Source organism: Peromyscus californicus, unplaced genomic scaffold (assembly GCF_007827085.1).
Source record: "Peromyscus californicus insignis strain IS unplaced genomic scaffold, ASM782708v3 Scaffold_3__1_contigs__length_106647218, whole genome shotgun sequence".
Classification (NCBI taxonomy): domain Eukaryota; kingdom Metazoa; phylum Chordata; class Mammalia; order Rodentia; family Cricetidae; genus Peromyscus; species Peromyscus californicus.
In genome coordinates this window covers 4,039,131-4,066,419 of record NW_026294551.1, presented here as the reverse complement: position 1 = coordinate 4,066,419, position 27,289 = coordinate 4,039,131, and the positions used below count along the sequence as shown (strand labels likewise).

Here is a 27,289-nt window from a genome sequence, read left to right as displayed (position 1 = left end):
TTGATGCTCCGGGCTTCATAGCAAGCCAGAAGTTGTTTCCAGTCCTCGGAATAGTGATCAGGATCCAAGAATGAGGGAAGGTGGACACAGGAAAGGGATGTGACCACAGTCAGAGACCTAGTGACACACTTGCCAGCAGTGTGCTGAGTTCCCACCACAACTTTATAGAGTCTGTCAACTTTAGAGAACCAATCCCATTTCTTCCTTCTGAGTCAAAACCTTCACAATCCTTCTAAAATTTAATACACTATTAGGGGTTTAAAAGGAAGAGAATTCTGATGCCACAAAAGCCCAGATGAACCCTGAAGACACTCAGTAAAACGGCCAGTCACAAGAGGGACACTGTAAGAGTTCCCTTACTCAAGGGTCCTTGGGTCACACTCATAGAGAGAGCAGTGATGGTTTGGGGAGGTGAGGGTGGGTCAGAAGATTAATAAGGACAGAGTGGCAACCTTTTAGTGTTGAACATTTCTGGGGATGGATACACCACCATTGTTCAGCACCATAACTGTATACCTCAAATGGTTAAGATGGTAAGTTTTATGTTATATGGATTTTACCATTATTAAAAATAAACAGAAATTTTAATGCCAATAGTCTAACCTCCTGATTCCAGTTCATATCCTTTTGGCTATGATTTGGCCTTTGAAAGACACCTTGACTCACTACCCTCCTGAGTATACAAGTTTTAAAGAAACTCACACACTCAGGACCAAAGCCTGTTCAATTCATATGCAGCAAGCATGGACGACCCTCAAGACAGATGTGATGGGCAAACTGCCAATGTGGACATTTATACACTCTAGTTTACATTCTTTCCAGGCAAACCAATCCAGGCCTCTGCTTAGAAGTAGGAGTATTAACGATTTTATTGCCACATTTTGCATTTTGAGGGAAGACTTTGGTCCAGTTCTCAAGGCTTAGGGATAGCTCCTCTGATGACTACCTTAACAACAGCCTTTGCCTCAGCCTTGCCTGTTGAATTCAGAGTGGATACTGTCCAGGGACAGGAGGGAGGGAGGAGGCCCAGGACCAGCCAGGACTTCACTGACTTCTTTGTGACCTTGGACAAAACATGACCTCTCCTCTCCCCAGTTTCCTTGTGTGCAGACATGGAATAGGAACGTGTATTTTAAAAGCTCCAAGAACATTCTTATAAAATGAAGATATTTTACTATCATTTAGAGAAGAGAATCAACATAATTTATCCAATAAATCCTAGAACTCAAAACTGAGTTTGCATGCTGTAAATTTAAGCAACCCACTGAAGGGAAATGAGATCAGATTTCGAGGCAGTAACAAGAACTAAGTCATCAAATTTTACCCTAAAAACGTAGTTTTATTAAAACACAAGTGACTGTCCTCACAGCTGAGAGACCCTTACCCTTTAATACCTGGCAGGGGCAGTGACACAGCCAGGATTCACAGCAGCTTTCTCCACACAGGACAAAGCTGGGAGCCCTGGGAAAGGAAGAGCCTTCTGGACACTTCCGAGATAGCACTAGGTTCTCAGCTCTTGGACAGTCGGAGAGTCCCTATCCTACCAGGAACCCAGGTCATGAGGCTCCCCTCCTCTGGGGGTCAGAGGACACTTGTATTTTGGGGGAAGCACTGTCATTCTGGTGCCTGCCAGCTGCAGCCACCATCACACTGCACAGCTGGGCCACCACACCCCCTGTGCATCCCAAACAGAAGCAGACTGGGGGTTTTCAGAAGTCACTTCTCTGTCACTTTATCTCCTCCCTTAGGACTGTTTTGCACACTGGTCCTTTACACAACCTTGACTTTTCCTGTACAATCGAGCCTTTTCTCTGTCTAGCAGCTGGAAAGGACCTGGGGTCAAATCTTGCTCTTCTCAGTGTGTATTGCTAGAACCTCAGCTGCCCCAACCAGGAAGGTCCAAAGGCCCCGAGTCAGCAGAACCCCCAAGTGGTGGGCAGATCTAGACAGGAGAGTGTGGCCATGAATTTGCCCCTTGGCTTTCTGCTACCCTATTTTTAACCTCATCAAAGCCAAGATTGAGAATTGGTTATTGGCTTGCTCTTAAGTCTCAGGCCAAGAAGAAACAACAACAAATAACTGGATTCCTATCCAGAAGCACTGTGGAAAATCCCTGGGAGGAGAAAGAAGAGGATGGGAATCCAAGGACAGACATGCAGAGTCAGCGGCGCACGTCAGCTCCTGCTGCCTGCTGCAGGGTATGGGGTGTAGGGTGGGAGAGGCTGCATCTAGGTAAAACGGGGGGGGGGGGGGGGGAGGGGGCGGCTGCAGACCCGCTCCATGCACCATCCACCAGGATCTTACCAGCAGCGTGTCCCCTCTTCTGTGGCCCCAGTGTCCTGTCAAGCCCTGGGCAGCAACATCAAAGACTCAGCTGGTCCTCGGTTCTCCATGTCAGAGGCCATGGTGGATCTGTATAGCAATCCCACAGGCCCAGGCTCCCCGGAGCTCTCCCAGCTCTGGGTGCAGGGAGAGCTGGAGCAAGGACAGCATTTGTGTGCCAGCACACAAGGGCAGGGGAGGAGGCGTCCAGAGGAGACAAAAGCCGAATGGCCAAACAGCGGGCGGGAGTGAGCAGAGCCTGGTAGGGAAGGCTGGCGCAGCCCCGGGGATGGGGACGGATGCACGGAGCTGCAGCAGCAGCTGACACTCGTGTGCGGCTCCTCTCCTAGCAGGCTCATTTCCATGAATGTAATCACACCGCCCCTCCTACTACCCTCTTCCTGGCCTCCTGGGGGAGGGGAGGCTCTGCTAGCATTTGCTCATAGGCTGTGCTTGTCTTCTTCTTGCCCCTTAGAAGCAAAGCTTGATGGCTGCTCTCTCCAGAAAGAGGGTAACTCTTACTTATGATGCCTTCTCAAACAGGAGACTGGATCTGGGTGTCAAACATCTGTCACCCACGTGGCATAACCTCAGTCCATATGCCAGTCCCACATCAGACCAGCCTGCTCTCCCCTGCACACCATCTGGGAGGGTCTTGAGAGGCAGCATTCTACAAGATCCACCCCTGGAGGTTCTCCTCCCTCCACCTCCATGTGGGATGCTGCAGCCTTTTTATCTTCTGCTGTTCATGGATGCGGGCACCCATGAGTTCTTCACCAGAGATGGGCCGTATGTGCTAAGTGCCCTGGGTAGCAGGGCTAGGCACACTCATTCTTGAATGACTATATAAGATGGCTGGGGGCTGGAGAGATGACTTAGCAGTTAAGAGCACTGGCTACTCTTCCAGAGGATCTGGGTTCAATTCTCAGCACCCATATGGCAGCTCACAACTGTCTGTAACTCCAGTTCTGGGGATATGACACCCTCACAAAGATATACATGTGGGCAAAACACTAAAGCACATAAAATAAAAATAAAGAAATCATTAAAAAAAAAAAAAAGATGGCTGGTGACAAGAAACACAACTACATCCTAAGCACAGGCAATGTCTCTAAGTCTTGAAGGAGTCCAAGTGTCACAAGACTACCTATTAGGCAATACAAGTGGGACTCCAGGGCCCAGGACAAAAATTCCATAGGTCCAGACCTAATGTTGAAGGGGCAACAAGGTGTTGACACACCAAGAAGCACTGCTTGAGACTATGAAGGGGGGAGGTAGTTACTTACCAAGCAGTCAAATAAGCAAGGAGAAAAAAAAAAAAAAAACAAACAGAAAATACCTCACTGCACTAGGCCAGAGTTCTTTAGTCTGAGCCCCAAGGCCATTTAGATAGAACATATCACTCAGTGGTTGGGACTCATCCCTGTATGCTTCTGGGACGTGTTGAGGCAACCAGAGGAGACAAAGGCTGAGAAGCCCAAAAGGGCAAAGAGCACTCATGGCCTCTTCCCACTAGATGCCACAGCTACCCTCTCTCTGCCAGTTGTGACTACCAAAATGTTTCCAGACATTGCTGAGAGTCCCTGGACAACTTTGGTTAAGAACCATGACCCCAGATATATAACAAAAGGGGATCCCCACCCCAGGCCTCTCTTCCTTTTAGCCTCCTGCACTAGGGAACCACTAAGGTTACCCCTCCCTCCACAGGCACACCCCCCACCCTGTGATCTTCAATTTCAGGGTTCAACTTGACTGGACAGAGAATGTTGACAGACATCCTCATCATTGTGGCAGAGTCTCCAGACTGGATTCAAACCCTGTGCTCTCCATTCCAACCCATGTCTTCTAAAAGACAGCCACAACAACATGACCAGTTAGTGCCAAAATGGTAGTACTTGTTTAAAAGAATCCTAAAATCACTTATGAAATGTCTGCCTTAAGCTGCAAAGGCCTACAAGTTTTCTTTTTTCTTTTGATTTTTCAAGACAGGGTTTCTCTGTGTAATAGTCCTAGTTGTCCTGGAACTCACTCTGTAGACCAGGCTGGCCTCAAACTTACAGAGATCCGCCTGTCTCTGCCTCCCAAGTGCTGGAATTAAAGGCGTGAGCCACCACTGCCCAGCGCCTACAAGTTTTCAACAAAGTGTGGGCAGCATTTTCTAACGAGAGGGAGAAAGGGTATGAATCCAGATTGTAGTGGGGTAGGAAAGGAGTATGAGGAGGGGAAACCATAATCAGAATGTATTATATGAGGAAAAAAATGATTTTCATTAAATGAAAAACAAGATTATCAGAATGAATAGAAAAAAAGTGTGGGCAGAGAATCCTGGGGGACACAGCCATAGGTTCCTGTGTCTCAGGTCTGGAGATTTCCCCCCTCTCTGCTCTGCCAGGTCTGATGAGTCCATTCTTCCTCTTGTTTGCAGGCTCATCCCCACACTTCGAAGGACCACTTCTTCCAGAGAGACTCTCTGATTATTTGTGCCACCTCCTTGCTTAGCCTGTGGGTATCAGCCATCACCTGATAACATTCAGGTCACAGTGTTTGCATCACACAAGCCATGTCTCCCTCACATACTCTCCTTCAGGTGGTACCCTACACTGAACACATCTGCAGTTCTTCTCACAGTCCCAAGGGTTACAACCATCTTGTTGAGGTGATAATCTGATTGTCATACAGGTACGCACACACTCTGGGGACTGAAAGACCCCAGCAGATGAATCCTGGCCTATCCCTTTCCCATGCACTCACCCATAATGTGCAAGGCTCTCCATGGCTCTCCCTTATGTGGCCACTTACAACACACATACTAAGTGGATCTTCAGCTAGCTTTACTCACAGCACATGAACTGCTCGCCTTCAGCTGGAACCCATGTTAAATGAAACTGATAGCAAAAGCCTGTATGAACACAACTCTTCACACAAACTTTAAGTTACAGGGAGCCAGCAGACCAGAAGTCAGGGGGAAAGACTGCAAACTGAGCCCCTCCCATACCTAAAGAAAAAATACTAAAATAAATCAATATACAACCAAACTTATGAAAGCATAGTAACAGAAAAAAAATTGGAGAAAAACCTGCTTGCAGAACAGTAATCCCGACAAAGAAAATGGAAGTTTTTAAGAAATTACTTTCTTAGACTAAGAATTCAACACACCAACAGGGACTTATTAGTGACTGTGGAAGATACAAAGTTGTTAAGATAGGCCTCCACCATCAAACAGCTCACATGTCACAATTTCTCTTACAAAAAGAAGAATCAGATAGCATGCATATCATGCACTATCAAAGTGCTATAGGCTGGACGTCAGAGAACAGTGGAACACATTAGTCTAAATTGACTCTATACAAGAGTCAAGACTGATGTTGAGCCGCAGAGTTCACCAGGAAGGAAAAAGTGCCCGACGGGTGGGACAGAAGCGGAAGGGTGGCCCAAGTGGGAAAAGTCTGGAAGGCAAGCTGGAATCGGGCTGGTGACTTTTGACTCCCGCTGAGACAGTCGGTCCCACTGTTGCTGAGCTGAGCTGAGGAGCAAAAGCAGCAAGGAGGTGCCGGGGAGAGAAGGGAGAGAAAGGAGAAAAGGGCCTGGAGGCCTTCCAGTTCCAGAGGGAAGAACAGGGACGGACGGCTAAAACTCCAAATGTCATGACGACAAAGAGATTCCTCGCCTACGGTGCTGGTGGCTTCAACTGCCACCCTTACCTGATACTAACATTTCAAACACACCAACTAGCGCCCCCACCCCTATCTCAGGCATGGGGATGGCTTCTGACAAGAGTGGATGTGCACCGTCACGATTTCTTTGGCAACTTCTGATGAGGAAGGCATGGACCAAGGTAGACTTGGTGGCCCCTCAGCTCACTGACGGATGCTCAGGGCTGCCTGCAGGCTCTCTACACACAAAGTCCCTGCCCAGGCATTACCTCAACCTCCTGATCCTGAAGGTTCTGAAATTCTTTATACTTAAAATTGCTTTGTGACTCTTTAGTAAGAATAGAAACAATGAGATGCTTTTTCAAAGAGGCCACCAACTGCCATCTACTTTTGCTCAACGAGGGCCTGAAAGGTGACAGGGGCATCTCTAACCTCACATGTCTTAGTTGGGTTTCTGTTGCTGCGATACATACCATGACCAAAAGCAACTTGGGAAGAAAAGGATTAATTTCAGCTTACAGCTTACAGTCCATCATGAGGGGAAGCCAGGTGGGAACTCAAGGCAAGAAGCGACACAGAGGCCATGGAGACAACGCTGCTTACTGGCTTGCTCCCGTGGGTTGTTGAGTTTACTTTCTTATAAACCACAGAACCATGCATGCAAGGGTGGCACCGTAGTTCCTCCCCCATCATTAATCAAGAAAATGTCTCACAGACTTGCCTACCAGTCAATCTGATAGAGGCAATTTCCCAGTTGAGGTTTGCCCTTTCCAGATGACCTCACACGTGTTGGGGTGACAATAACCCAAGAGTGCCAGACACCCGCTCTTCAGAGCTGTCCTTAGTCCGGGTGGCAGCGCTGGAGTCCCAAAGGAACTCAGGAACAACTGCTGACCCTGGGTGGAGCCCAAGCTTCCTGAGTCCAGAGCACATCCAACTGCTGGCCCCATTAGTGTCGCTGCTGCTTCAGAAGGCCAAGGCTGGGGAGGAGACACAGAGGCCCAGGCCTCTGGCCTCTGATGCAGGTGCCAGAGCAGTGTGTGTGTGTGTGTGTGTGTGTGTGTGTGTGTGTGTGTGTGTGTGTGTTGGGGGGGCAGGATTTCGTCTCTGCCTACCCACAAGTGTTCTCAGGGGCTGCTCTTAGATGGGCCCTACCTCCTGCCCCGCACACAGGAAGCAGTTGGGCAGGAGGGAAACTGCAGCAAGGGAGGCCCAGGGGAGCTGGGGGAGGGGGGGCAGGAAGCAGCCAGGCCTGTGTCTCTGAGATCCAAGGTAGATATAAGAGGCGAACTGAAGAAGTGTAAGAGCTGGGACATGAAAGGAAGCTGTGTTCCACTACCCGGGAAGTGCAAACAAAAGCACCCACCAACTGCCAGAGCCCCTGTGTGCACACGCTCCCAGAAGTGCAGACAGGCTGCTGCAGCTTTCTGCACCACCTTAAACACATGGGGCTTTGCATCGGAAAATTTGAGTCTGCTTCTTAAACTAAATTTGGATACTTTTTTTAAAAGATTGACTGATTCATTATGTACAAAGTATTCTGCCTGCATGTGTTCCTGCAGGCCAGAAGAGGGCACCAGATCTCATTACAGATGGTTGTGAGCCACCATGTGGGTGCTGGAAATTGAACCCAGGACCTCTGGAAGAGCAGCCAGTGCTCTTAAGTTCAGAACTATCTCACCAGCCCCTAAATTTGGATTCTTAATTTGTGTATAAGAATTTTCCCAATGACTACAACATCAAAATTGTAAAAACTGCAAATTTTTCAGTACTGTACATGGTGACTAAAGAGTGAGGTGTTCTGAAGATGCCAGTAGTGACACAGGATGGCATCAGGCAGCACTGTGTCAGATTCCTCCTTATGCATGACATATGCCTGGTGGACACATGTGAACCCCACACCACCAGCAGCCACCACATAGATGAGGCCTGTGGAGAAAGGCACGCTCTAACTCTTCCTTTGCTACTGTTCTATACGTCGGGTCCACAGGAAATGCAATCTTTGCTGTTGAGGCTTCTCTCAGAGAAAAGAAAAGCCACTGGCTCCTTCGCCCAGACAGAGCCTGAGCCCTTCCTCTGTGTGGAACATTCTTGCGCTCTGGTCCACTATCAGTGACACCCTACTTGGCACCCTGACGCTGCCGTGGCAGCACCGTGGCCTTTCCTATGGACTTGCTGCTCAGATCCCGACTCAAAGGAAGACGGAGAAAGGGTATTGAACACTGAGAACAGGGCGGAACAGCACTGACTCTGGAAGGACTCACGATCTCTCTGGGGCCGTAAGTCGAGCTTCCATGAGTCAGTCCTCCTCCGTAAAGTGTGAAAAACACAGGACTAAGGCAAAATATGACTTCCTTGTTTTCTCAAGAAAGGAAGGGACATGCTGGGTGGGTCCTTCCACAGCAGCACATCTGCAGGGAGCAGGACTCAACTTCCTGCCCCCAAAGCTCCCTGCCACACCACAGACAAGAGAGGTCGTATCGGCAGGGTCATCGACTTCCTCCTCACTATCAGGGCTTCTTGTTCAGGGCCTGTTCTCCTGGGAGCCAAGGCAAGACTGTTATTTTAGAGCCGACCAGGGATTGGCTGGATAACTGCAAAGGCACTTCTTGCTCTGGAAGTCTGCCTGCACAGCTGCTAGAGACACCTGGCTCTGTGCTGGAGCCACACGCACTACTCGAGGCTGAAGACCCTGGGAGGGTAGGCAGGAGAAGCAGCATTCCCCGGCGTTCTTCCGAAGAAGAAAGTACAGCTGAGCAGGAGACAGACGGACAGACGGACGAGCAGACACCAGAACACTGTGTTCAGTGAAGATGCTCTTGGAAGGGTGTCAAGGTCCAAAGGGAAAATGAGAGGTGGGAATCCCCAGATATTTCCAGGTCTAACTCTCCATCTTTGATGCAGCTAACAGCAAACTATATACAACCTCCACCTCATTTCAGTAAGCTTTTGTGGGCCCCAGGTGACTGGCTGGAAACGGGCGCATGCTGCCTCCCAGGCACTCTGTTCACTCCTCTGCAGTACCCAGCTTCTTCCTCACTGGCCCCTCTGCAAGTCTGCAGGACTCTAAAACCCCAGGCCCAAGCCTGCTCTCCTTCCCACCGATACTGAACTCTTAGAATCTGATCCCACCTTCTGCCTCCCCAAACCTCCTTTCTAACTGGTCCTGGGTGTCTGCAGCTAGCCTAGCTTTCATGCTCTACACGAGGAAACATGGCAGGGGGCAGAAGACCTCAGGCAGTGGGAAAGGCCGACTGTCTTCAGAGGCAGCTAAGCCCTGGCTTCTGTCCCATGTCCTCACTGAGGAGAAAAGGTGAAATGTTGCTGTGCACATTCACGGCTGTTGTGCTCCACAGGGAGGCCTGTAAAGCTCAAACCAGAGGGAAGCCCTTCAACACTGTCACAGCAGATGGTGACACAGGCTTTTTGCCTTGATGTGTGCCTGGTACAACATCAAATATGCTCCTGCTTAAAAATAAGATGGAATCAGGTGTCACCTTGCGAAGCACCTGAGGTGTTCATCCACAGCATCAGCACCTTGGGTCTTCCTTCTAATACCTACCAAACAGCTTGTCCCAAACCAGGACACAGGTCACCAGGGATGCTGCTGCGAGTCAAGTTAACATCAAGGTGGATTGTTTAGTTGCTACCTGAAAACCTAGTGTTCTACCCAAGAGGTGCTATACGCAACTCTATTTGGTGTGTTTTCCTATAAATAATACTATTTTATACCCTTGTAGTACCTCATAGCTTCAGACGTTTTTGAGTCTTTTTTTTTCAACTTGACAACCAAGCTCAGGTCTGAACTGCTCCCTTAGGTGAATTGCTCCTAACAGTTCCTCAATGAGGCACAGATCCAACACCAACAGCCCGCTTCACACGCCTGGTTCCTGACTGGTCCTTAGCAATTTATTCTCCTACTGAAACCTACAAATTCATTTAGCTAGCATTTGCTGAGCATCTGCCATAAGTGCAGCCTGTGCTTGGAGCTGGGACTTAAATAGCTCCAGACCCAGCCTTGCCAGTGGGGAGAGGCGGGCAAGCCTATGGCAGCAGGAACTTGGCACAGCATCTGTGCATGCTAAGGACATGCAGAGATGCTGCAGAGGGGCCAGCTGAATCCAGGACTTGATGATCAGTGATTCCAACTGGAGAAGCTGTGGGAATGGAGAGCCCAAGTGGTGTAAAAAGCCTTAGGGTGGTGGGCACACAAGTCAGAGAGCCAGCAAGAGCACTGAGAGCCTGCTCTGGAGGGCCATGGGTACACATTAAGGAGTCTGGATTCCACACTAAAGACAGGGTTCAGTGGCAAATCAAGGGGGTCTACACATATGCAGAAAAGCTCAAATAGCTAATCTACTAGAAACAAATCTATGGCGGTTAAGGAAACAGTGCCCAATTAGTTAATTATACTGGTAACTCTCACTTAGGCAAATAAACACAGGATGCTAGAGAGCAACTGCTTATTTAAGTACAGATAAGAAAGGAGGTAAAGGGCTGGAGAGAGGGCTCAGCAGGTTAGAGCACTTGCTGCTCTTCCAGAGGACCTGGGTTTGACCTCCCCCAGCACCCATAAGGTGGTTCACAACCATTTATAACTCCAGTTCCAGGGGATCCAATACCCTCTTCTGACATCCCAGGATATCAGGTGCACATGTGGCGTATGTACATACATGCAGGCAAAATATTCATGCACATATATAAGTAAATGAATAAATGGTAAATAAATAAATGTAAGAATTTGTGATGGTATTGTGTTTCCCAAAATATTGTGCACCCTAATAAACTTATCTGGGGTCAGAGAACAGACAGCCACTAAATACAAAGGCTAGAAAATGGTGGCACACACACCTTTAATCCTAGCATTCCAGAGACAGAAATCCCTCTGGATCTCTGTGAGTTCAAGGCCGCACTGGAAACAGCCAGGCATAGTGACTCACGCCTTTAATCCCTGAAAGCGGCCTTTAATCCCAGGGAGTGGTGGTAGAAAGCAGAAAGGTTTATAAGGCGTGAGGACCAGAAACTGGAAGCATTTGCCTGGTTAAGCATTTTGGCTGGTTAAGCTTTCAGGCTTTGGAGCAACACAGTTCAGCTGAGATTCATTCTGGATGAGGACTCAGAGGCTTCCAGTCTGAGGAAACAGGAGCAGCTGAGAAGTTGGCCAGGTGAGGTTAGCTGTGGCTTGTTCTGTCTCTCTGACCATCCAGCATTTCACCCCAACAACTGGCCCCGGGTTTGATTTTATTAATAAGAACTTTTAAGATTCATGCTACAAGAAGTAATTTTTAAAGAAGGGTGTGAAAGCAGCATGGCTGATGTGCACAGCAGAAGGACCCGCCTTTTGAATGTCTGTCCAAAGCCCTCACCACTGAGCAGGCATGCATTCGGGAGAGCAAATCTGGGGAGGTAGCTTCGTAAGAAGCACCCACTCTCCTCCTCTGGGACCTTAGGGACTTGCCACAGGAAACTCCACTTGTTCTCTTCCCTTTTACACTCATCTAAATGCCATCCTGCTTCTGTGGCTACACGTCAGGAATCTACTTTAGCAATGGTTAAAAGAGCAATGCTCTTCCCTTTTGTTCTAAATAGGAAACATTAGGTGGGGGTTGGAAATGGGGACATTGGCTTTTCAGGGTTATTCATTAAAAGCAGAGCTGATCTGACCCCTCAGGCCCTGCCCCTAAAGCTCTGCCCTAAGGCCTGCCTCAGGCCTATCACCCCATCCCCGGATTTAGGCCTGCACCCACACTCAGGGCATCTGATGATACACTTTAAAGCCTACAGGACAATGGGGAACCCAACCACATATGACTCCTCTGACTCAAAGTGACTATAGCACACTTCCTAGATGTATGTGAAGATGGGTGAAGTACTAGCAGCCAGTGATCATTGCTGGCCTGGTTAAGCAGTCTCACTCCGATACTATGATTATTCTAGTATTTTATTCTGTGTCTTCCTCTTCTCTGAAAGCTATTTCCCTTGGAGCTCAATATCAGGGCTAATGTGGATTCACCTCTTAAAAAACAAACAAACAAAACAAACAAACAAAAAAACCTCCCAGTGGGCAGCTTACCCTGACCTGGTATTGGCTCCCATTACCATTCCCCCAAGTCCTGCAATAAAGACAGCATATCCTTCTCACTCAGAAGTTGTACCCACAACAGAGTTTTTCAAGCAGCCTCATGGAAACTGCCCAGGGTGAGCTCTCTTTAGAGGTGAGACTTCAAGTGTGTACTCAGTAAGCCAGGAGAGGGAAGTGAAAGAGACAGCCAGATTCCCTGGAATCCTTCTTGGAACATGGCCTCATCTCTGTCAGGTTTACTCGAGTACCACACGACCACATGTACCACAGGAGTTGCAGCCCTCTTGCCTCAGGGCTGAGCACTGCAGCTGAGCCGAGGAAGGCACAGTAGGGAGACTGCCCAGAGTTGCAGCTCCTGCCTCACGGCCCTGACAGGTGGGCTGGGGCAAGATGAGGGAAACGCAACAGACACCACGAGACTTCAGTCTCCACCCAGCCAAGAAAGAGGAAGCCTCTCCTTTGGCTGCACTTCATTTAGGAAAAGCAAGAACCAGTGACGCCGGATGTTGACGGCATCACCCAGTGGATGCCTTTACTTGCCAGCCCAGCTTCACTGTGGTTCACAACTGCTCCTCAGATACAGTGAACAGTCCACAAGCAGGAGGCTGCGTGCCACCAAGAGCATCCACGGTTTTGTTCAAAGCTCAAAGTAAAGCAAAGGCTGGCAGAAGCCTGGATGACTCTTGCCACCTCATTTAGAATCTCATGGTTACTCACTCTCTCTGCCTCCCTCCCTCTGACTGAGACACACAACACACCTCTTAATCTTACTCAGCACACTGAAGCTCTTTGAAAGAAACAGATAAAAACCAGACTCTAACGGCACCCTCCACAAAGGCCCAGTAAAGCTGTCCCTGTGGGGACACATAGTTGAGTCCAAAGAGACCCTCAGAACCCACCCCACCCACCTCAGACCACCTGGGTCTAATCTGGGGCTGGGACTCACCATCCTCCTCTTCTCCTTCCTTAAGAACCATTGTTTGGCTTCTCAGAGCAGGACAGGCTGGGCTCTGCCACAAAGGAGAGGCTGCTGCTAACTCACTAGCAAAGTACCCGGAGCAAAGTTTCCTGGGCCGTGCTTGGGTGGGGCTAGGAACACCTACAGGAGCTGTCCAGCCACTAGGGCAGCTAGGGGCTGCTTCTGGACTACCAGAGGAACAGGGACCAATTAGCCTGCAGCCTCTGCAGGCGTCACCGCACTCTGTCACCACCCAGTTCCTGAAGTCAAGCTCAAGCACCTTCTAGCCTGTTACACTGAAATGAGTCACCACACAGCTCAGCAGGGCCCCCACCCTGTCTTCACTCACCCCAGCAAGGGCACAGTAGCTGCGACTTTCCTCTTCACCTCCTCAGTCTTCCCAGGAACACAATCACCTAACCCCGTCATCTCCCAGAGAGGAAGCAGTATGTTAACATCCACAAGACAATGACAAAGATGGCAATCGCCACCACATGCTAGCATGTCCCAGCTAAGAAGCAGAAGGCAGGGCCTAGAGATGAGAAAATCAAGAGCCACACTCCCAATGTGAAGTCAAACCCCATTCTGATTTCTGCAATCTTAACTGACACTTAACAAGATCGATAACTCCATACACAATGTTTAGCTCCTAAATTAAGTGAGTAATGCATCTCCTTGTCCTTAAATGCCATTTCTTGTATTGAGGACTTCCAACTCTTTCCATCATGACTGTGGGGCTGGCAAGATAGTCCAGTGGGTAAAAAGAGTTTGTCACACAGCCTGACGATCAAGTTGAACCCCAGAATGCACATAAAGGTGGGAGGAGACAATCAACTTACACAAGCTGTCTTCTGACCGCCACATTCTCATGATGGCATGCATAATGCCCCCCACCCCAGCACAATAAGTAAATGTAAATGTAAATAATAATAATAATAATAATAATAATAATAATAATAATAAAATAAGGAAGTCAAGTGTACTGGCACACACTTTTAGTCCTAGCAGAGACAGAGGCAGGCAGATCTCTGAGTTCGAAGGCAACCTGGTCTACAGAGCAAGTTCCAGGACAGCTAGGGCTACACAGAGAAACCCTGTTTCAAAAAACCAAAGTAAGTAAGCAAAAATAAATAAATAAATAAATAAATAAATAGCAACAATAAATCAGGCCAGTCAACTGGCTCCACAGGTAAAGCGCTGTTCTGGTTTTTAGGAGCCTGCACAGTATTTGCCGCAACGCCTGTACTAATCACCCCTGTGGCCTAGCCGACAGCTGCTGCTTTCTGCTGACATCATCCCTGATGACTGAGTGACACTGAGCATTTTAAATATTTCGGCCATTTTTGTTGCTGGGTTTTAGGGGTTTTGTTTGTTTTACTTGAGACAGAGCTTCATCGTATAGCCCTGACTGGCCTTGAACTCACACACACACACACACACACACACACACACACACACACACACACACACACAAACACGCCTGTGGAGTGCTAGAATTACATACAAGCCTATTTCACCATGCCTGGCCCATTTGTATTGCTTCTTTCAAGAAAGGTCACTGGGCAGTGGTGGTGCACACCTTTAATCCCAGATCTCAGGAGGCAGAGACACGGGGATCTCCGTGAGTTCAAGGCCAGCCTGGTCTACAGAGTGAGTTCCAGGACAGCCAGGGTGGTTACACAAAGAAACCCTGTCTTGAGAAACTTAAAAAAAAAGAAAAAAGAAAGAAAGAAAAAGAAAAAGATTTTTAAAAAAGGCCTATTTCCACCTCTTGCTATGTTTTTCTGTTGTCTTTCCATCTGTTTGTTTTAGACAGCCTCACGTAGTCCAGCTGGCCTCAAACTCCCTACATAACCAACAATGACCTCAACTTCTGACCTGCTCCACCCCTCAAGTGCTAAGGTGCAGGCATGCACCACCATGCCCAGCCACTGGCTTCTTTTTAATTAGGTTTCTTCTTCTATTTGGTTCCTTGTATATTCTGGATATTATATTCTACACAGTTTACAAATAGTTTTTCAAAAGCTTTTTAGTTTGATAAACTCTCATTGGTCTGTTTTTGCCTTTGCTTGGGGATCTTATCCACAGTATCATTGTAACACCTTACAGCACTGCCCTACTTTTTCTATTGGTTTTATAGCTTCTAATCTAATTCAGGTCTTTGGTCATCTGGAGTTGGTTTTTTATGATGGTGAGACAGAGTCAGATTTCATTCCTGGTTATATATGTGGATAACCAGTTTTACTGGGACCAGTGTTGGTGCCTCTGTTCAAAGTCAGTTGGCTGCAGTGTGTGACTTCTGGGCCCCCACTTCTGTTTCACTTCTGTGTGACAATAGCATGCTATTTGGACCGCTCTGCTTTACAGCTGTTTGAAATCAGGTGTTAGGATGCCTCGGGCTATGCTCCTTTCGCTCAGGATTGTAACAGTCATAGGAGACTTTTTGTGAAAGTTACTACTGTTTTTCCTATCTGTGAAGAAGCGCACCTTTATTTAATCCATTTATTCCAAAGCATGTATTCTACCTCCCAAGGATGACAAGCCCAAAGTGGTCTCTAGCCTGAGTTTACAGACTGGTCCTCTGTTGCCCTGCAGACTGAGCCAAGTTGCTCCACCTTGCTAAAGGACTCCTGGGGACAACAGCCTCCTGCTATTCTGATGGTGACCACAGTGAAGCTGCATACTGCACTGGGTGATACTCCTTTTCTAGCTCCTAATGCATCACATCAGGATGTTCTTTTCTGCATGTTTTTCACAATGTTCAAGAAACATATTCATGAATGAATGCAGAAAATATTAGCAGGCAGTCTGACCTTCCTCCAGTGAGAACCACTGTAGGGTTTGGCCTGGCTTCTTTGGCATACAATATACATTATGTTATACTGTCTCTCTCATGTCACACACATATATGTACACACACACCAGAAAGTTAGCAACTATTTTTGCATGCTGCTTATAAACACCTCGTTTTCACTTTGGTGTGTGTGTGTATGTGTGTGTGTGTGTGTGTGTGTGTGTGTGTGTGTGTGCATATATGTGTGTTCACAGGTGTATGCATCAAATACAACAGGTATTTCCTCAGTTGCTTTTCACTTTTTTTTTTTATTTGTAAGAGTCTTTCTATATAGCCCCAGCTGGAACACACTATGTAGACCAGGCTGGCCTCATACTCACAGAGATAGGCTTGCCTCTGCCTACCTAATGCTGGGACTAAAGGTGTGTGCACACCATGTCCAGCTCTTCACCTTACTTTTGGGACCGGGTGGGTCTCTCGCTGAACCCTCACTGGAGCTCATTGATTCAGTTAGACTGGCTGGCCAGAAAGATCCCTGCGTTCTGCACCATTTAAAGCCTGTTTGATGGTTCCTAACCCATATTTCAACCTTCTGGCCTTAGATCTGATTCCCAGATGATCCTGACTTGGGAGGGACAGGTCATTTCTGTTTCCTATGTCATAGCAGTGTGGCAGCACATGTCTGGTCTGTCCATACAGGCCCGCACTGAACTGCACTGACAGGTGGGGACATTCCCAGTGCTGACTTCTGCACTGGCCTCACTGCCATCAAGCCTGTCCTTCCCTAAGTGTGAGAACACTTCCATTCTGTGAGCTGGTATTACACCTTATGTTCTTTTTTCTAATTGTTATCCTTCCTACTGGTTTGTAGGACTGAATACTGAATAGAATATTTACAACCTATAATGCAATCTGTCACTTGTTTTTAACTCCAGTTCTATCTTCAGTTTTACACACTTTTTTTTTTTTTTCGAGACAGGGTTTCTCTGTGTAGCTTTGCGCCTTTCCTGGAACTCGCTTTGGAGACCAGGCTGGCCTCGAACTCACAGAGATCCGCCTGGCTTTGCCTCCCGAGTGCTGGGATTAAAGGTGTGCGCCACCACGCCCGGCCAGTTTTACACACTTTTTTAAAATCAATCAAATCTATCATCTTTCCTTCCTACTGTTTCACCCAATAAGGGTCCCTGAGCACAGTGGGTGTGGGCTGTAGAGACATCAAGACCAAATGGACACAGCATTTCCATTGTGTGGAATGACAAAGACAGAGAAACATACAAAAGCAGAGTAGACACCACTCCTGGACATGTGCTCTGGGGCTCAGGACAGTGTCAAGTTCAGTGGGGGGCAGGGAGGACTGCAGGAGGTGAAGTCAGAGGGTGGAGGCCCTGGGAGGACTGTAAGGAGCCTTGGGCTGTTTTAAGGACTGCAGCTTCTGTTCTGGGTGAGATGAATGACCATGTTCTGGGCAGAGCAAAGACATTGACTTCCTTTGTGACAAGACCACCCTGGGTGCTGGTAGGAACAGACTGCAGGCAGCCAGGGCAGAAGCAGTGTGACTTGAGAAGCTGCTATGAAAGACGGGTCAAATTCCTGTTCCATTTATGTCTAAGGTAGTGCCAGGACCTATGGATGGACTCCGTATGAGGCATGGAGACATGAAGAGTCAAGGCTTAAGCAGAGGCCACAGGCTGGGTCTCTGCAGCTTCTGCCTCCCAGTCCTCTCCCTCAGCCCAGGAACCTTACACCCCTGCTTCTTAGGATCTCAGAGCCCCATCCCTTCAGTTCCTGCGACTCCACATCCCCTGCAGCTCAGGACTTCACATCCTTGTTCACTGCCGCTCCCCACAGCTCCTCACAGCCCTGTCCCTCACTCCTGGTTTTGGACCTTCACAACTTTCACCTCTATTAGCCAATAATCCATTCTTAGTATAATTTTCAAAAAGTGACTAAAGTAGCTCCTATGACAGCTACCATCCCTCCGTGGACTCCTCATGAGACTTCCTGGCAGTCCTGATGGGGACAGTTCTGAGTCCTGGTTCCTGTGAGCCTGACAAAGCTACCCTACAAACTTGAGTGCAGCAGAATCCCAGACCACACCACGACGCCCTCAGCTTGACTTCTGTTTTGCTAAAGCTAGTGCAGCACTAACTCTGTTAACTAAAAAAGGAAATAAAGAAAGCCTTCTCAAATCCTTAAAACAGACATTACCTACCAAAGGACCATGTCTGACTCAGAGAAAAGTGACTGCATAATTTATCATCCTTACGAGGCAAGGCATGTGGTGTGCCCCTGTAATTCCAGCACTCAGGAGCCTCAGGCAGGAGGATCATGAACTAGAGGCCTGCCTGAGCTACCTGTCTCAAAGACCATCTGTCTCAAAGTTTAAACAAACAACAAGAAAATCCACAGTCCTGGTGGCACAGGCCTATAACGGTAACTACAGAAAAGGTTGACACAAGAGGACTACAAACTCGGGCCTAAGGCCCATGCTACAAGGTACATTGAAGGCTGGACTAAGTAACTTATTGAAACTCTACATAAACAGGAAGGTAGGTCAGTGAAAAGAGCATTCATCTAGCTTATGCCGGGTTTTATCCCTAACAATGCCCCAAACAAACAAAAAAACAAACAACACAATAATTTATCTTCCAAATTGGGACTTAGAACTTGAAAGCTGGCAATATTAAGAGTTTCAGCATCGACCCATGGGGCTGGAGAGTTGGCTTAGAGGTTAAAAGCATGGGCTGCTCTTCCAGAGGACCTGGGTTCAATTCCCAGCACCCACACAACAGCTCACAACTGTCTGTAACTCCCATTCCAGGGACTCTGGCACCCTCATACAGACATACACGCATATAAAATAAAAAAAATTATTTTAAAAAAGTTACAGCAGTCTGCCTGAGCGTGGTGACATACATCTTCAATCCCAGTATTTGGGAGGCAGAGTCAAATGGATCTGTATGAGTTCAAGGCCAGCCTGGTCTATACAGTGAGTTCCAGACAGCCAAGTCTGCATATAGAGACACTGTCTCAAAAGCAAAACAAAACTAGTTACAATACAAGCAGGAACAGGGTGGAGAAATGGTTCAGCGGTTAAGAGCACTGGCTGCTCTTCCAGAGGTCCTGAGTTCAATTCCCAGTACCCACATTGTGGCTCACAACCATCTATAGTAGGATCTGATGCCCTCTTCTGGCATAAAGTTGTACATGCAGTTAGAGTACTCATATACATAAAATAAATAAATAAATCTTTAAAAAATACAAGCAGGAACTATCCATAACACTAGAATATATAAGCATATCACATAACGATACACTAGGCACATGTTCAGCCAGTGTCAAATAGAGCCTTGTAGAAAAGTCACTATGCATTTGCCTGGATGAGAACTGTTAGAAAGTTCCAGTGGACATTTTGAAATAACTAGGCACATTACAAGAGCAGACCAAACTACTGAGACCTCAGAACAGCATTTCAGATGATGTAGATACACAGGAGCTAGGGCAGGCCCTACAGTGACTTTGACACTGTGGAAGAAGACATTGGAAAACTACTCATATTATGTGTCAGGGCGTTCCTATGCAAGTTTGCTTTTAAAATAAATTTTAGTATTCATATTTAAGGTGTACACCATAATGTTCTGGAAGACATGCAGCTAATAAAAAGGTTGCTATGGTGGGGCAAGTCAACTAACTCACCTGTCATCTTACGTATTTACTCTTCGGTCCCCATGGCAGGAGCACAAGACTTTACTCATCCTCTGTGCAGCCCAGCACAGCACACTGCTTAGCTGTGTTTTCACAGCGAGCTGGAGCTCTCCTGACCTATCCCTCAAACAATGATGCACGGGTCTAGAGTCAAGAGGCTTCGTATTTCCAAATAATTAAACATATTTAACACCCCCACCCACCCACAATGGGTAAGGTGAGAACATACAAACATGGGCCAGTGACATTACATTAGATGTCATGAATATTTCTATGGTAGTCTGTGCTTCCACGACCTATTATTTATTTATTTATTTTTTTTAAGACAGGGTTTCTGTGTAGCCCTGGCTATCTTGGAACTCACTCTGTAGACCAGGCTGGCCTCAGACCCAGAGATCCACCTGCCTCTCCTTCTTAAGTACTGGGATTAAAGGTGTGCATCACTACCACCCGGCTCCACTACCTTTTTTTTTTTTTTGGTTGGTTGGTTTTTCGAGACAGGGTTTCTCTGTGTAACAGTCCTGGCTGTCCTGGAACTAGCTCTGTAGAACAGGCCAGCCTTGAACTCACAGAGATCTACCTGCCTCTGCCTCCTAAATGCTGGGATTAAAGGCGTGCGGAACCACCGCCCGGCCCCACTATCATTCTTAATTATCTGACTCTAGAACATTTCCTGCTTGCCTCAGAGGTTATGGTTTAGCTTTTCTACATGTCTACTGAGTATAATTACAGATATATTTTTGGTGAAACCACTACTTAGCATCTAAAAAGAAATAAATATTGCTTACAAAATACCCTATGGATGGAATTACCACAGCGTCATGAACGGTCACTTTTTCCTTGTCCTACGTCTGTCACTGAATAATTGTCAAACTCTACTGCAGCATAAACAGTATCAACAGGGCCAAGCGTACCAAGCACTGTGTTCAAAGTCCAAAGAAGAAGACTCCAGTATAAAGGGGAGCATGTTACTGAGACCCCAAAGCCTGCTCCCATCCCCAACAAGCCTCTCTGGCACCTGGCAACCCACAGGGTTCTCATGGCTAGTCAGAACAAGCCTTTATGAGGCAGAATTATAGCACTTTTATTATCAAAACCAAGAGTCAAAGTTAATGAGATGTCAAAACAAACACAAACCTAATGCACCCCTCTATGTTTTGTACTGTCTGCCCCTCCCCCCTCTTCAGGGTCTCACTCATTTAGGCTGGTTTTGAACTTGCAACCCAGGAAATTCAACTTCCTAAGTGCCAGGATTACAAGGGTGTGCCACCATGAGCATCTCCTGTTTAATTTTTTTTCTAAGAAGAGCAACTGACATTTGTAAGAAGAAAATAGACACAGAAAGATATAATGTTGTAAAATAAACAAAGATTGATCTTATTTATTCCCTTTGTGAAGAAAATCCATTATTGATGCCATAAAGTGTCCCAGAATGAGCACTGTATGGCTTGGGTTCCCTTTCTGCAAAGAGAACAGATGGCCCTGCCATGCCAGTCTCAGACCATGCCGGTCTCAGGTCCTCCTAGGGTGTAGTGATGAGAGCATCAGGAAGACCCCGCTAAAGTGACTCTCCAGAGGCAATGCAATAAGGCAGACAGCTCACCAACGGACCCCATCCAGGGATGTTGGAAGATTCATCCTGAAGACTTCATTGACATGTTCCTGATTCGAGGGAGACACTTGCCTCCATGATAGAGAGCACACAGTATGATCCACAGGGTGATGACAAAGCTAAGGCTGAAATAATCTGCATACTACACTTCAACATTGTTGCTATGGTACCTTTAAATATCTTTTAAGTAAAGCAAACTAATTAATTAATTTAAAAAATAAAAAAGTTTGCCAGGCAGTGGTGGTGGGGGCGGGGTCAAGTCAGGCATATCTCTGTGAGTTCAAGGCCAGCCTGATCTGCAGAGTAAGAGCCAAGACAGGCACCAAAACTACACAGAGAAACCCTGTCTCGAAAAAAACAAAAAACAAAAACTAAAACAAAAAAAAAAGTTTAAAAAAATAAATTAAAAAAGAAAAAACACTGTATCTGGAGACTCAATCTATGCTGCCCTCTGCTGGCTAAATGAATAAACTGTTACTAGCCATGACTCTTAGGCACCTTTAAATGTGTTCAGGACAACTGTAATATAGGAAACGCACTTTGTGACTATATGGCAACTTTCAGCTTTACTCCTCCTTGGGGCTTTTCTTCCCCTTGATGCTCTGAGACAGTATCTCATTATGTAGACCAGGCCAGCCTTGTAGTCACTGTTGCCTCTGCCTTCCAGTGCTGGCACAGGCTTACACCATTGTGCCAGCCTTCCCTGAGTCTTTAGGGTTACCCACTCTCCCGCTGTCCCGCAGGTGCCCCCTTCCCCAGGGTAACTTCAGTTACGTGTGCACCAAGTGCTCCGCACTGATTCAGCAAACACTGCTGAGCCATCCAGTGCCATTCTGCCTGGTACTTTGTCCCCAAGTGCTTAAGTGTGAGGTTTACTGAAGGACACTGGTGGCAGGCAGCACTAAAACCAATCACCACAAAGCAGCTAAGGCTGGGTTCTGAGGCTGGGGAGCTCCAAGCTCCAGGAAGAAGACAAAGAAGATTTCCCCCCATGGGAACGGTGGAGCATTTGGAGAAGGAAACCAAAAAGAAAGACTTTTGGAGTAAACCACGAACTTGGAGGCATCATCCGGCATTTCCTTTGGAGGTGATCTAGAGACAACCAAATGCTGCACAGAGTCACCATCTCCAAAGATCTACATATTCTCTGGGATGAAGAGGCCTCTCACCAGCACGTCACCTTTCCTTGTCATTCTACTCTCTGAAAGCAACTGTTGCCCAATCAGGACCAACCTCAGTCTCTTCTCAGGCAAGGAGCCTGCTCTAGAAAGCGGGCTACAAGAAACAGGGATGGAGGAAAGGCTAACTCAGAGACACAATGGAGCTCTGTCAGGAAACCGCCGGGTCATCACACTACCAGGAGAGCTGGCAAGATCTGCTACACCAGCTAAAAGACCAGAGGATGCAGTCTGAGAATCCACTGGGTAAGTTTGTTTCATTGTTGTTTTGTTTTCTTTTCCTTTTGTTTTTGAGACAGGGTTTCTCTGTGTAGCCTTGGCTGTCCTGGAACTTGCTTTGTAAACCAGGCTGTCCTTGAACTCACAGAGTCTGGCTCTGCCTCCCAAGTGCTGGGATTAAAGACCACCACCACCTGACCATTCGTATCAGTTTGCAAAGAATACAGAAACACTTCTGCAGGTCTACATGACCTCTCTGAGATGTGACTGCAACAGAACAGGCACTCTCCAATCACCTCATCCTTGCCATCACCACCATCTCTATAAGATGAAGTTGCTTAGGAGGAAAGGGAGGTGAGAGCACCTGTACTGGCCCAGCCTTGGGAGTGCTCCCACTGTGCTCTCCCCTGCACCTCACCCCTTCCCACAGGCTACCCCTGCACCTCACCACTTCCCACAGGCTACCCCTGCACCTCACCCCTTCCCACAGGCTACCCCTGCACCTCACCCCTTCCCACAGGCTACCCCTGCACCTCACCCCTTCCCACAGGCTACCCCTGCACCTCATCTCTTCCCACAGGCTACCCCTGCACCTCACTCCCTCCCACCACACTCTCCCCTGCACCTCAGCCCTGCCCACTACACTCTCCTCTGTACCTCACCCCATCGTACCACAGAGGCACAGTTTGCCTAAACTCTAAAACTCCCAAATGGCATTTCTTCTCTCTCAAAACCTCATAGACAGCAAGGAAGTTTTCTGAGAGGCTAAATGCCAATCTTTTTTTTAAATCAAAATAAATTGCTTGTTAAATAAAGCATAGACAGATAATTTTTAAACATTTCATTGAAGGCATACTTTTCCATACTTCCTCCTCCTATGTTAAAACTGCATGAGAAATACATGATGACTGTACTTCTATGGTACCAGGGCATGCAGAGTACATAAAACACAGAAGTAAAAATCTGAGCACACTTACAGCCCAACAGGAAGCTTTCATCCATCCCTTGAGAATGGTCTCCAGACCACATTCTCTGAAATTCAACATCCACAAGGCTGCACTGCATGTGCGTACGTGTGTGCGTGCACAATAAAGACTAAACAATACAACTTCCAATGAGCGTGTCAGGTTTCTCTGTGTCATGGCATGTGGCTTTACTTCAGGTTTTACCCAGGGATGCACTCCACAGAAAAGTCCGTTTGAATGTGTCCCCAAGCCACACTGGAGAGCATTCTCCAACAGGCAGATGCCTGCACCTGTGGGAATCTGAGGTAGAGATTCCGAGAGCTGAGTCAGCTCTTCACCCTGTCATCTGAAGAGAATGACCCACCTTCCCCTGTGATCACCCGCTATGTGACCCCAGCACAGTGACTGGTACCGGGCTGTGACTCTACTGAGCTCTCACACCTTACCACCTTCCACATAAATGCCCTTTTGGTTCAAACCCAGAACACTCCACCCTAATTTCAATTTTTAACATTTAAATATTATTATTTATCTTTCTTTGCTAAGACGGGGTCTCACATAACACAGGCCCGCCTCAGCTCACTATGGAACTGAGATGACCTTGAACCTCCTTCTCCACCTCCAAGTGAACACCACCATGAGAGGCTTCTGTCACATGCCACTGTCAAGTCTCTTCAGTCACTTGCAGCCCATGACAGTGCCTCAGTCCTCCATGTTTCAGGGCTTGTCACATGAGCAGAACCAAACAGTCCCTCGGCTTTGGATCTGTCAGCTGCTTTCTTTGAATTACACTGAGGTCACTGACTTAGACAAGAACACCACGAAGAATGAGGTTGGATCTGGGTCAGGGGTATGTGATGCCAATCAATCTTCCTGTCAGCATTGATGACCTTGAATACTGGGGCAAAGTGAGTATGCTGGGCTTCTGTGAGGTCACCCTTGTCCCCACCCCCAGCCACCAGACTAGTCTCTCCCTGGAGAGACTTGCTCTTCAGCATCTTCTTCTGCCTGGTAATTTCACTGCCAGTGTCCTCAAGATGGCTCTGTCACTCTGAACTCCAGGCTAGCTCATTTCGTTATTTGTCACACCAGGCCATGGCATCAACTATCCTGCAGAGGACTGTGGAATCTTTTGAATGGAGATGGTATTTGGCAACCAAGATTTGAGTTCTTGAGTGCACTGAGTGAACAACAGTGACAGCAAAGTGCTGCTCACACTCTTTCAGGAAGGCCACTCTGTCTCCTTCCCACTGTGTGATGTGAGCCTGTGCTGGGATGCCAAACACACACGCACCATGTTCTATTGGCTGAGATTTTTATTGCTGATTGTAGGTATTCTGCATGTAGTTTGGAGAGTGATCCTTTGTGTCTGTGTGCTACACATACTTCCAACTCTACCACCTCTCTTAGCTTTCCTGGTAAGGACTTTTGCTTTGCAAAAGTTCACTTACCTGTAGTCTAATCTGTCAAACTATTCTTTGACTTCTGGGTTTGGAGAAGAGTAACTCTCAAGGAATAGTGTTCCCAATAAAACTGAAAATATTCCAAAATTTACGTCTGTCTCTCTATATATTTGACCTAAACTCATCTGCACTTGATTAAGGTACAAAATGGCAAACTAATCTAAGTTTCTTTCTGAATGGATAGTTAGCTATCATCAACATCTGCAGAAATGTCACTGGGATCAGCAAAAGCCCAAGAATCAACTGGGGTCCTGGGCCGCTAAATATTCTCTTTGTACAGAAGCTGCCTGCTCTCTCCATATATGAGGTTTTTCTCGTCTATGAAATATATTAAAATTTTACACATCAGAGCCAGGTGTATGGTCCATGCCTGTAGCTAAGGCAGAAGGACCTTGAATTTGAGGTCAGCCTGGGCTATATAGAGGAGGTTATGAAACAACGAAACTAAGAAGAGGGGGAGAAGGAGAGCAGAAGGGAAAACAGATAATAGGTTAAATTAATCTTAAGACTATATTTTATTTAATTAAACTGTGGTAGTTTGAGTGTAACTGGCCCCCATAAGCTCATAGGGAGTAGCACTACTAGGAGGTGTGGCTTTGTTGGAGTAGGTGTGGCCTTGATGGAGGAAGTGTGTTACTGTGGGGGCGGGCTTTAAGGTCTCATATGCTCAAGATACCACCCAGTGTTTCAGACCACTTCCTGTTGCCTGCAAGATGCAGGACTCTCAGCTACTTCTCCGGTACTACGTCTGCCTACACACTGCTATGTCCCACCATGATGATAATGGACTGAACCTCTGAACTGTAAGTGAGCCACCCCAATTAAATGTTTTCTTTATAAGAGTTGCCATGGTCATGATGTTCCTTAACAGCAATAAAAACCCTAAGACACAAACATAGTTGAAACAGTATTTCAACATGTAACCAATATGAAAATTATTAAGGTATTTTCATGTGTGTGTGTGTTGTATACTTCAAGTGCTTAATAATATCTGTCACCCAAGAGAGGCACACTAGACTACCTCATTGTTGTGGAATAATCTTTTGTACAATAATAATCCTTGTACATTGTGAATAAGTGTCACTTGGACTGGTTTAATAAAAAGCTGAACGGCCAATAGCTAGGCAGGATTTGGGGGGCAGAGAGAACGCTGGTTAGAAGAAGGGTGGAGTCTCAAGGAGACACCATGAGATGAAGAGAAAGTAAGACATGCAGGAGGTAACAAGCCATGAGCCACATAGCTCCACATAGATGAATAGAAATAGGCTAATTTAAGTAATAAGAGCTAGTTAGAAACAAGCCTAAGCTATCGACTGAGCTTTCATAATTAATTATAAGTGTCTAGGTGGTTATTTGGGAGCTGGCAAGCAGGACAGAAAAATCTGCCTACCCTAATTGATTTAGTTGTGTATTTTTTTGAAATATCATGTATGTACAGGTGGGAAAGTATTTAAAAAGCTGAATATCGTCAGGTAGTGGTGGCACACACCACTTTAATCCCAGCACTCGGGAGGCAGAGGCAGGCAGATCTCTGTGAGTTAGAGGCCAGCCTGGTCTACAGAGTGAGTTCTAGGACAGCCAAGCTACACAGAGAAGCCCTGTCTCAAAAAAAAAAAAAAAAAAAAAAAAAAACCAAATAAATAAATAAATAAAGCTGAATGTCTGCATAATTATGATTGAGTAAAATCTCTTGGAAAGCCAAAATAAGAATTTCTTAGTACAATAAAGTTATCTATTACAAATTGTATTATTTTATATCACACACACATACACACGTATGTATTCTTTTTTTTTTTTTTTTAAATATTTATTTATTTATTATGTATACAGTATTCTACCTGCATGTATCCCTGCAGGCCAGAAGAGGGCACCAGATCTCATTACAGGTGGTTGTGAGCCACCATGTGGTTGCTGGGAATTGAACTCAGGACCTCTGGAAGAGCAGTCAGTGCTCTTAACCTCTGAGCCATCTCTCCAGCCCCAACACACACGTATGTATTCTGTAGGACATTGGTACAAGCTTCCCCTTTAAGGCTGGAGAAAATGAAGGCGGCCCACCATCAGTGACTTAATTTTCTACCCTAATTGCCCTTCCGCAGGAATTCCTGAGAGGATTAAGTGGCCAGTTACACAGGGCAGGAAGCCAGTGGAAGGACTGGGAAGGGGCAAGGAAAGCGTTGCCACTCAGTTGTTTTGACTGTCCGTACACAGGGAAAAGAATCTCGTGGTAAAATGTCAGACTCATCACAGAGCTTAGCAAGGCTGCTGACCACAAATCCACACGTCTGCAGCTCAAGTGCCCAGTCAGGAGTTTATCACAATGTGTAAAATTTTACAA

The 27,289-nt window shown here is 46.8% G+C and overlaps 1 protein-coding gene across 2 annotated transcripts in view; it reads right to left on the bottom strand.

The window, feature by feature from the left end:
* The window catches only part of Cyth1 (cytohesin 1), a 91,370-nt gene that overhangs the window by 39,116 nt on the left and 24,965 nt on the right, over positions 1-27,289 (bottom strand). Inside the window, exon 1 of one of the 2 annotated variants that reach the window (XM_052755783.1) lies at positions 2,305-2,843. The exons of the other annotated variant lie outside the window; for it this stretch is intronic. The gene's annotated coding sequence lies outside the window, so the exon portion shown is untranslated. Of the gene's footprint in view, positions 1-2,304; positions 2,844-27,289 lie in introns of those variants that run through there. 2 annotated transcript variants of the gene reach the window in all.